Here is a 12,816-nt window from a genome sequence, read left to right on the forward strand (position 1 = left end):
CCCCTCACTGATTTTGAGCACTGTCCGGTCTCACCGGGCACAAGCAGATTAGTTACCTTTCCATCTGTTTACACTCACTGTATCCCATATTTCCTTTTCCCTGGGTAACCTCCCCTTCTTGTACATAGCTAGCAACTAGGACCTTTCCATGCCTAAACCTAGGAAATTAAAAAGCCAGTTCCACATGGCCACTTGGCGAGAACAGCTGCACACTTAACGGTGTGAATCTGCCTGAACAATAACAGCAATGAAATGATAATTGCTCATTATTTATAATTAAGCTTAACTACTGGTGTAAATATGCTTAACAGATTTTATATTGTGTTCAATGTATATTAATGCACCTTTTAAATTCTGACTCTTTTCTTTCGCAATTATGTTAACCTTTGGCAATGAGTCTGCCCTTTACTTGTATGTACCTTTTAGTCTTTTCTCCTTGGCCTTGGTGGAAGACTGGTCCTACCTCTATGTTGTTTAATTATATTGTTTTAAATGGTGTCCACTGGTGGTGGAAAATTGGCTTGTGACAAAGAGCGTCAGCTCGAAATGCGTCAGCCGAAATAAAATAACCTTCCTGTTTGCAACAGTAACGTGGAGTGAGAATCCTGTTTTTCCACCTAAGAACTAAACTGGGAAAACCTTTGTTCATATATATATGTATATGTATATGTATATATATATACGGCACGTGAACAAGGGCTTCAGGGCTTGAAACGCGTTGTGCGTTTGGGTCTTTTCAATAAAAAGATTTACTGACCAGAAAAAAACTATGAGGTCTGCGTCTCTTTCCTCGCCAAACCGCCGGGTGCGGGAGTTGGAAGCGGTTTGAGTGTCCAGGATATATATATATATATATATGTGGTTTGACAAAGAACGCTTGGCAGTTGAAACGTGTTATACGTGTATAAATATGTATTTATTTATTCTTGCTTGAAGTGTTGGCAGGCAATTAGATCTCTGCTCGAGATTGAGAGAATTTGTGGATCGTCCATGTCCCTAAATGTACAAACTTGAATTTTCTGTAATATTTCTAAACCTACTGAATAGATTTACACCAGATAACAAAAATGCACTCTTTCTGGACCAAGATCTAGTTTTCTGCCAAAGTTGGTGTAATTTCGTATAGCTGTTCGGGCTGCAGTCTTGTTCGAAATCTGTATGGGAATTAATATGAGAAACACACTTTTTTTGACCCTCTCTTTTTCTTGTCTCCCGCTTGACGGATCACACCATGTAATTCTCTCTTTTGAATTATTCATAACACTATAATCCAAATTCTTGATGAATTTCACCTACATAGTTATGCACTTCACTCTACACCAATCTTCGCAACTCCACTGTACACTACTCCACTATATGGAATTCAAATGTGCACCAAACTAGTATACACCAACCCACTCTAAACCACTCCACTATATGCTATTCCACACTACACCACTCTCTCTACAGTACCATCATGCCCAGGGGCGACTCTGCTGGGAGGTGAAGCAGTGTGCTCCCACACCAGTTTCTTACTTAAAGGCTCCCTCGAGCCGCTTTGAGCTGACGAGCTCGTGGAGAGGCCCCTGCGCGCCTGGAGAGATACTGGGTTCCAAAAATACGGCAGCCTGTTCAGCAACCCCAAATAATTTTACCTAATCTCTGCTGATGACGGATAATAATCCAGAAACACGTATCCAGAAATGGCCAGCACTAATCTGCACCCACCTGGTGAAACACTCAAGACTTTCCAAGTGTACTCGCTTGTCGATCTGAACTGCATCTACCATGATGCCCAGGGGCGACTCTGCTGGGAGGTGAAGCAGTGTGCTCCCACTCCAGTTTCTTACCTAATTGTATGTCTCTCCTTTCTACGCCACTTCACTCTATCTATTACACTGTATGCAATTCCACTCTAAGTCACTCTACTGTATGGTATTGTACTTTACCTCACTCCACTATACGCAAGTGCAGTCCACGCCACACCACTGTAGGCCACCCCACTGTATGGTACTCCACTTTATGGTACTCCACTGTATGCCACTTTACAGTACAATATTGCACTGTATGCCACTGCACTGTATGCTCCTCCACTCTATATTATGCACACCTCCACTCTACGCTACTCCGCTGTATGGTAGTCCATTCCACTTCACTGTATGCCACCCCAGTCTATGTCACTCCACTGAACACCAATCCACTGTATGCTACTCCGCTATACGCTATTCCACTGTACGCCACTTAACTCTACACCACTATACTGTGTGGGATTACAATTTATGCAAATCCATTGTACACCACATCACTCTACATCACTTCCCTGTATGCTACTCTACTCTACACTCTTCCACTCCACAACACTCCACTATACTCCACTCTGTGCTATTCTACTTTACTCCACTCCAATTCACTCTATACTACTACAGTGTATGCAACTCCACTCTACGCAACTCACCTGTGCAGTATTCAACGGCCAGTCCACTGTACACCACTCCAGTCTACTCCACTCCACAATACGCCACTCCACTGTATGCTGCTTTCCTACATGCTATTTCCCTTTACGCCACTTCACTGCACCCCACATCACTAAATACTATTCTTTTATATGCCACTGCACTCTATGACACTCCATTTCATTGCACGCCACTCCACTTTAAGCCACTATACTGTATGCCTTTCCAATTTACCACACTCCAATGTACACCAATAAATGTACTTCACTATAAGGTACTGCACTATAAACTATTATACTCCACTGTATTCCACTCTATGCTGTTGTTCCACTGTATGGCACTCCACTCTACGCCAATCCACTGTATGATACTCTACTATCCAGTATTCCACTCAACGCTGGTCCATTCTACACCACTACACCAAACACTATTTAATTGTACATGACTAAACTCTACCACACTCTATTGTATGCTATTCCATTGTGAGCTACTCCACTGTACTCTCCTCCACTCTACGCCACTCTAGTATACACCACTCCACTCTATGGCACTCCATTCTCACTACTTTATTGGTGCCTCCACTCTATTGCACTCCACTGTATGCTATTCCAATCTACCCCCCTCTACTGTACACCCCTGCAGTGTATGGCACTCCACTGCACGCCACTCCACCGAAAACTCCTGAATTCAATGCTATTTCTCTGTACGCCACCCCAGCGCCTTGAGACCCATATGGGTGAGTAGTTGCGCTTTCAAATTCTCTTGATTGATTGATTGATTGATTGATTGATTGATCATTGTACGCTATTTCAGTCTATGCCACTCTACTCTACCCAACTCCACTACATACTACTCAATTCTACTCTGTTCCATGACACACTACTCCACTCAACGACATTCTACGCCCCTCCACTGTACCACAAAATGCTCTACTCCATAGCACTCCACTGTATAACACTTTATTTCACTCTATGCAAGTGTATAGCACTGTAGTTCACTTTACTGGACAACACTCTAAACAACTCCCTCTATTCCACTCCACCCTACTGTACTCCACTCAACTCTATCACATACTACTTGGCTCTACTCTACTGTACTCCACTACTCCACTCTATACCACATCACTCTTCCGAAGTCTATGATAATCAACTCTACGACACCCAATACCACTACCCTCTACCACACTGTACTACACTTTACTCAACTCCACTCCACTGCTCTCTACAACACTCTAATACACTCTGGGGCATATTACCAAGGGCATTATCGCCGCATTAGCGGGACTTTTTCCCACTAATGCGGCGATAATTTTATCGCCCTATTACCAAGCTGTCGCTAACACCAGTTAGCGACAGCTTGTAGGCGATAGCGGGCATTTAGGGGCCCACTTTGCATGTCAGCGATAATTATCGCTAATGACATGCAAGGTGGGCGTGCCAAGATGTTAGCGACTGAAAACAGTCGCTAACATCTCTAACTCCTATTATCAACTTTTGGAAATATTCGCGCTAAGCGCGAATATCTCCAAAAGCTAACGCCTGCTAAAAGCAGTTCTTAGCCATGTTATCCAATGGAAGGTGGATAACATGGCTAAGAGCATTGTCACGATAATGCATGAATATCGCTGATTTTTCAGCGATATTCATGCATTTCGCAGGATTTTTACCGCTTTTGAGATAAACCTTGATAATATCAAGGTATCTCAGCGGTAAAAATCCTTGGTGCTCGGCGATATTTTTTGGTAATATGCCCCTCTGTGTCCCTGCACTCTACTCCACTGTACAACACCAATCAACTGTATACCAAACAGCAGTACACTCTACTCTAAACCACCCTATGGCACTACCCTATGGCACTTTACAACACTCTCTGCTAGGACAGTCCACGCTACTCCTCTCCATGCCACTTTACTGTACAAAATAACACTACACTCAATAACACTTTAATCCAGTCTATCCTACGTCACTCCAATCAACTACACTATACACCACTGTACAATACTTTTCAAGACTCTATGCCACTGTTCAACGCTTCTCTCTACACTGCTTAACTCTGCTACACTATCCTCCTCTCTTTTCAACCGTAATCTACAAAACTATACCACACGCTTTGCCACTGTAAGAGACTGTACTCCACCTTATCAGTGTACACTCCTCTTTTCAAATCTATACTGAACCTAATCCTGCAACATTCCAGTGTACAACAATACTCCACTCTATGTGACTTTCCAATACTTTACAACACCCCATTCCTTTGTACTGTATGACACACCACTCCAATTGATCACACTTTACTCAACTGCATGCTACACCACCAAACTGTTCTACACTCTATGCCACTCTACTGTACAAGACGCCACTCCACACTATCACATTTTACTTCACTGTACACTACCCAATTCCACTGTACTCCATTGTATTCCACTCTGCAATTCATCACTCTATTACACTGTACTACACGACACTGACCTCTACTCTTCTGTATGAACCTCCACATAACAACACTCCTCTTGCACACATTGGACATTTTTATTTGAAACACATTGTTATTAAAACATTTGAAATAACAGAATTTAAAGACAAAACCGAAGTTTAAAGCTTAGTTATAGTTAGGCAAATTTTTATTTTTTCCTATAAAAAACAAACTTAAAATACACGAATATTTTAAATTATAAATTTATAGTCAGTGCTTAATTTGAGACAATGGTTTCCAGTGCTCGGCAGTGGCACTTAGTTACCAACACCGGGTCTTGTGACAATCTGCCACATGGTAGCACTGTTTCTGTTTTTTGGTTTTTTTAGCGATTGGCACATTTATTTATTAATTCAACAGTTCTTTATTCATTAAATATATATTTAATATACATTAAAATGACTAATACTGGCCACCCAAGCCATTCTTATAGCTTTGGGGGCCTGGAATAGTCTGGAGTGTGATGTTCTTAGCTGTGTTTGTACTGTCACCGGCAGTGCTGGCCGAGACAATGAGTGGTGCAAGCTGCAGAGGCCTCCTGACAACAGCCCTGCCACTTATTGTTTTGCAAATTAAGCACTATTTATAGTTATAACTTTCAAGTACAAGTAATCCACCACCTGAAAAATATTATAAGTTGTGCACTTCCCAACACATTCATTTCAGCTCTCTAACCAGTCAACCAAAACTAAAAAGGCTTAGTGATGTCCCTCCGTATTCTAGGGGTACAACTAAGCTAAACATACATTATAAAAAATAAAGCCCTTTTAGGGCATTATTAGGCCCTTCTTCAAAGGAGTAGTGAATAACAAATAAGTGAATCCTGCCGCTGATTTATTATTCAGTTTTTAAATTAAAGTTTTTACTGTGGGTGTCCCAGTGCCCACCCGAGACACCCATATACTATTTTTGTACTGGGAGAGGGGTATTTGCTCCCCTTCCACAAACCTTTCCAGAGCCTTGGGAATCCATCCCTTGGGGCAATTTTCTTTTAAAATAAAGGGAGGAGGCAAGCGGCCCTCCCTCCCCGAGCCGCTGTGGCCCATGGGGCCCTATCGCATGTGACCTATATTTAAAATAAAGGAAGGGGGTATACAGCCCCCATTCCAGATCCTTTACAGCCCCAGGGACCCCATCCTGTTAGGCCTCTAGTAGGTGCCCCAGTATCACCCACAAACTGCTACATTGAGGGCTGTGTGGGGATCCTTGGTCCGTGATGGATCCCCAACCAGCACGATACTGGTTGCTGGGGGAAGCTGGCACCTTTCCTTTGCTCCCACCTGAGCGGCGATACAAAAGGGGATGATGGACGGAGCGTTCGAGCAAATCAAACACTCACCCCCAGTCAACTGATCTGGGTTTAATCCATCACCATTCTTTAGCTCACTCGGCCACCCCAGTTCAGACATGGCAATATGCAAATCAGTCTTACCCTGTGCCTAATGGGAACAGTCCAGCCCGAACTGCCAAGCCATGTCTTCCCTGGACCGGAAACAAGCATCCTGGGAACGGTTTCGGATTCATAATCCTCATCAGCCAGGCTATCTTGAATCCAGTGGCCAAGTGAGCAAGGGACTCACGTCTGAGCATACCCTGCCACACTTAGGGCGAACAAAGCGATACAAAAGGGGATGATGGACGGAGCGTTTGAGCAAATCAAACACTCACCCCCAGTCAACTGATCTGGGTTTAATCCACCAGATCAGTTGACTGGGGGTGAGTGCTTGTATTGTCAATGCTCCGTCCATCATTTCCTTTGGTTTTGCTTTGTTCGCCATAAGTTGGCAGGGTATGCTCAGACGTGAGTCCCTTGCTCACTTTGCCACTGGATTCAAGCAAGCCCGGCTGAAGACGGCTGTAGTGCCAGAAACCGGTCCTGGGAAGCTTGTTTCCGGTCCAGGGAAGACATGGCTTGGCAGTTCGGGCTGGACTGTTCCCATGAGGCACAGGGACAGACTGATTTGTATATGGCCTTGACTGAACTGGGGTGGCAGAGTGAGCTAAAGAATGGTGATGGATTAAACCCAGATCAGTTGACTGGGGGTGAGTGCTTGTATTGTCAACGCTCCGCCCATCATTTCCTTTGGTTTTGCCCACCTGAGCGGCAGCAGCATTTTTCTATTGCTTCCACTGGGCAAGAGCAAATTGGAGATCCCTGCCCAGGGGAGTACGTGCAGGGTATGCCCGCACTCTTCTGGACAGGGAACCACACTGTCATAGGGACCGGCTTCCCTGGACAATAGCAGTACCATGCCCTAGCAGACGGCATCCAGGGCCAATACCAGCATGAGGAGGGGGGCGAGTGGCCCTTCTCCCCTTCATGTTGTTTTTGACCCAAAGGAATGGGCCCCTAGATCACATCCTTGGCTTGGGAAGGGGGCTGAATGCCCCCCTACACCTTTGTCTTATTTTGGCACCAAGGGATGGGATAACTGGGCTCATTTGGGGCTTAGGGGGGAGCTGCATGCCTACCCCCTTAAATTAGCACTTGGCAACAAGAGGTGCGGTCCCTGGGCCCTCATGGGCTCAGGGTTGGAGTCGCACTAACGTCCCTCCCTAAAAACATTAGTGAAGACCCCCATGCCAATGCCCAACCAGTGGGTCAAATGTTATTGTACTAAAAGGGAGTTATTGCAGGCCCTTGCTACTATGCCACAAGTTCGCTCCATGTGGGGAGAGAAGGTGAAGAAAACCTTGGCTGTTATAACCTGACGGATCAGTCTGCTTAAAGATTATTGCCCTAACCTCGTAAAGTTTGACAGGTGTGTCAGAATCAAACGAGAATGAAAATACAGGCAGTCCAGAGGATGGCTAGACTTGTGTTTAAAAGATCTAATCATAAGGCATGCAACAAACTGATATGTGGTATTTTTCAGAAGGGGGAATTTGTAGTGCTCCTTGTACTGAATAGGGTAGAGCCTTGATGGTGGCATGCTGTAAGCAGCTAACCTCGCTTGGTAAGACATGCGCTTATTTGGCGACATTGGCTCACTTTAGCCAAAACCGACTGTGGCGAGCATGGGACCCTGCGACCTTTACTGTTAATGGAAAAGATGTACATGCAAGGTGAGTGATTGATTGTTAATAGCAGATGGCTGAAGCTGAGACGTCATGGAATAAGGTAAATGTAGCTAGGTTGTTACTTGAAATCCGGTTTAGAAACCAAACACTTCACCACCAATATAGAATCAGCACTTCTAAACGTACCTGCTGCACTTTTAATTCACAGTACTAAACCCCTCCTTTCTATGGCTCCCCATGACTTTGCCCAGTCCGCTTTCTATGTCTATTCGGGTTGAGCTTTAGCTCTCTAGGAAGAGAGTGATTGACGTAGAGTACAAAAAACACAGATGCTCGGAAAGATCATGTCACCATCAATCAAGTTATGTTCAGGGGCACCAGTATAGAGCAAGGTGTCATTGAAACGCAGGCTGTGACCTTCTACTGCACATGAAAGGTCACAGGGGCAAAATCTAACCTATTGGGAGGCATGGGCTTCTAAATTAGTAATATGTTTTATAAGATGCATCAGGAGAACTATGCAACTCTTCCTGTTCTGAATGCATCTATATTAAACCACAAACGCTGTTGCTATTAAGGACTGTAGTCAGCCATATAGGTTCATATATCCAGAAGAGACGTTCAGTGCTACATCAAAAAAACTGGGACTAACTCATCCGCACGATTGTTCCTTTGTTGTAGAAAGGTGCTTGCAGCAGCATTAATTGACAGGGCCAGATTGAACGTTGCAACCTCTCTTTGTATGGCTGATGGTGATCAGGGAAGGGTCAGATCTCACTTTGCAGTATCACTTGAATAGATAGAAGGATTATACACACAAGTATAAATCTAAACTTTATAAAAATAATCATCCAAAAGTGGTGATATCCATGCAGGAGCTGACCAGTGAAGGGATGTGTCCATATAAATCCCATGTTCCCATTCTTTCCTTACCTACAACTTATTTTTGCTTTCCCTAACCACATCAGGTCTTTGTACAGCTCAAGCATCTATCTCTGCAATAAAAAAAATAATTGGTATGACAGTCAGAAATCTAAAAAGTGACAGGTATTCAATAACCTAACTGGGAGAACTAAATGACATCTTATAATAATTAAGTGGCTGTCACACACCAAACACTCATTACCCCCATGGAACCCCTGCTGAGTAAAAAGCAGACCTCCCTCTTTGAAGTGCACGCTGTACTTCTTTCACCATTGCACTCACTGCTTAGTAAGGGTGTGTTAAATTCACAGAATTTGCAGTGAAAAGTGACGCATCGCTGTTTTCACGCAGCGATGCGTCACTTTTCATAAATGAGGCCCCAAGTTTTTGACTGCCTTAAATATAGCGCAATTTGTGTTTTTCATCAGTCTCACCAGACCAGTATATGTGGGGTGCATTCAATGTGTGTGCACATCAAGACGTTCATTTTACCTACACTGAAGAAATTTGCCCCATAAGGTGTGAAGCTTCATCCTGGAGTTATGTGTGTAAGGCTGGGAAGACAGCCTTCGGGGATTTACTGATGGAAAACCTTAATGTGTTTTTAATTAATCTGCTGTTCTGTGTTGAAGGTAGTTATCACAAAGATCGCTCTTGAAGTTCCTTAATGCAGATACTAAGTGAAGGGAACTCATTTTCTAATCACAGATTCATCATTATCCAAATTATAAATGCATAATGGTAGGCTAAATCTCTTTGCTCTTTTCATAATGCTGAAGATTTTAAAGGTAATAATACTAAATATATCAGCATTAAAATCAAAATCTCAGCATATGCAATTGATCCCCTTTTATGTCTTGCGTATCAAATTTGCACTGTTCCTAGCATTCTTCGGGTCTTATTACGAGTACTGGCACCAGCTCGGGCAGTCCAACCGCTGTATCACGATGGTGGCGGTGGGACTGCCCCAAGACCAGAGACCAGAGCCTCCACCGGGATCCAGGATCCCGTTGCGGTCTGAAATGGAGCTGAATATGCTGGTAGTTGGCAATGCTGATACCAGCACTGCTGAGCATATTACGACCTGCATTTCCACCGCCCATTTCATGCCGGCATCCCGCCATGAAAAGGGTGGTGGAAATGCAGTTAAGAATCTGGCCAGGGGGGTGCGTGCATTGGGAGACATATTATGCCCCCCCTACAATTGCACCTTTGTGCGTGCACTATATAGCATGCACAACATGGTGCATTGCGTGCACTGTGTGGCATGCACGGCATGGTGCATTGCGTGCACTGTGTGCCATGCAAGACATGGTGCGTGGCATACCATGCACGTACATACTGCAAGCTCTCTCATGAGCCTAACATACTCGCTGCCATGACACTGCCACCGCACTGCCCGCATGCCCTGGATTCAGCTCATAATCCAGTGGGTAGGTTCAAGACAAGCTTGGCGGTCTTCCTGGGACCGTCACGGTGGCGATACCAGAGGCAGACAGCCAAACTCATATTAAGGCCCTTAATATTATTATTCATAACTTTAAAATGCTGAAATAATCATGAAACATCGAAAAAACTGTAATTTTCCCTCTTAATGGTCACTTCACACCTAATATGCTCCATATTACTGGCTTTGGTTGGTGCTTGACTGCTCTTAGGGGCATATTTATGAGGCCCTTGCGCCTCCTTGCGCCGCAATTGCGTCACTTAATGTGACGCAACGGCGGCGCAAACAATGCGCCCTATTTACAACGTTACGCATCTAGGAGATGCGTCACGTTGGAAAGCCCTGCGCCATAAGGAGGCGTTCCTGCGCAGGGGGGGGCGTTCCTGCGCAGGAACGCCTCCTAAAAGTGGCTGAGTGAAATCTATGAGATTTCACTCAGTCACTTTCTACGTCAATTCCTTACGCCTGCTTGAAGCAGGCGTAAGGGTGACGCACCATGCATTGAAGAGGTGGCCCCTGTGCATTGCAGGAGTCATGTCGCACTTGCGACATGACTCCTGCAATGCGCCGCCCGTACGCCGAGAGATGCGTCACGCATCTTCACTGCCTTGCACCATGGTGCGCCGCATTGTAAATGCGACGCACCATGGGTGGCGGAGCAGTGGCGGAGCAGTGGCGCACTGTGGCGCACATTAACTGGCGCATCCCTGGGGATGCGCCAGTTAACATAAATCTGCCCCTTAGTATGTAGTTTTCTGACTGAAATAAAAGCCTGCACATTCTCACTTTCAGTTAAAAAATAGTAAATTGTTTTCAAACTCAAATAAAAGGCCAGACATTCTCACTTTCAGTTAAAAAATGTATGAGAGCACACTGAGGACATGCGGCGTGTCAGTTTTTTTTAAGTGTGCTGGAAACGAAATTAGTGCCTACACTACTGTACAGAGCGGTACAAAAGGGGGTGGTGATGGATGGATCATTTTTTCTGCTGGAAAGATCCATGAGCGATCTGGATAAAATTTATATGAAAGAGCTCAGATTTTTACTGAACATCCATTCATCAATTCCCCAATGTAAACTACGATTAGAGTTAACACTGGTCTCATTAGCTATTCGTCACTTAGCGGCAATATTGAACTACTTCTGTGACTGTGCACAGGCGAAGAAAGACTCAATGAGATCTCTGGTCTACAATGAGGTAATCAACAACCGAGATGTGGGCTTGCAGCTGAATATGGGTTCCGACAATAAAACAATTGTGGAAAAAAATTGCCGTCATTGGCAGATCTCTTAAATTTGCCCCATGTGGAGCAGAAGAAATTAATCAAACAGGCTCTTTGGAAGAATGTAAGAGCTGCGGAAAAAAACTTAATGCAATCAATTGCAGATATTGTTTTTCCACTACAGATTGCCAATTTATTGGGAAGTTAACTACATTTTTAGATAATGTCTATTGCAGTCTTAAGGTACTGTGATTGGAACACTGCTTTTAGGGAATATTTGTAAATATGTTGGTGATTTTAATGTCTTTTTCTATTGTACGAATATTTTGATATATTTTATACAATGCATATTTATTCATTCAACTCAAATAAAAATTGAAATAAATTTTGATGCATATACTTGACCTGCTAGGTTGAATTAAAGCTATTAACATGAATAGTGCCCTTCAAGTATTGTGCTTATTATCCATGCTTCCTTTACTCTTTCCAAATATGTTCTTTAATAATTGACAATAACACTTTCTAAAGTCATTTGGAGTAACAAACTTCGAAGCCTAGCTGACAGCCAATAAAAATTATGGGGATATAAGTATGCCAGATTTGTCTAAATGTCATACTAAATTCATAACCATACAAAGTTCACTTTGGTTTCACACCGTACAATCTATCACATTACTGACATTGATTTTAATTCACATAAACTGATTATATCTTTTCCAACACCAGAAATTTTTACAACACATAACAACAACAAAATACTATGGGGCATATTACCTAGCAATAGCGATATTTATCGCTAAGCAGGGTTAGCGGGAATAATTTTATCGCCGCGCTACGACGATTTTTATCGCTGAGATACCTTGCTATCATTAAGGTTTATCTCAGAAACGATAAAAATCATTCGAAATGCGTGAATATCGCTTGAAATACAGCGATATTCACACATTATCGTGACAATGCTCTTAGCCATGTTATCCACCTCCCATTGGATAACATGGCTAAGAACTGCTCTGGGCAGGTGTTAGCTTTTGGAGATATTCACGCTTAGCGCAAATATTTCCAAAACTACGCCTTTGTAGGTAATAGGAGATAGCGATGTTAGTGACTGTTTTCAGTCGCTAACATCTTGGCACACCCACTTTGCATGTCATTAGTGATAATTATCGCTAACTGGTGTTAGCGACAGCATGGTAATAGGGCGATAAAATTATCGCCGCATTAGCGGGAAAAAGTCCCGCTAAAGCGGCGATAATGGCCCTTGGTAATATGCCCCTATATCCTTTATCATAAAAACAGA

The sequence above is a fragment of the Lissotriton helveticus genome, chromosome 7, assembly GCF_964261635.1.
Source record: "Lissotriton helveticus chromosome 7, aLisHel1.1, whole genome shotgun sequence".
NCBI lineage: Eukaryota > Metazoa > Chordata > Amphibia > Caudata > Salamandridae > Lissotriton > Lissotriton helveticus.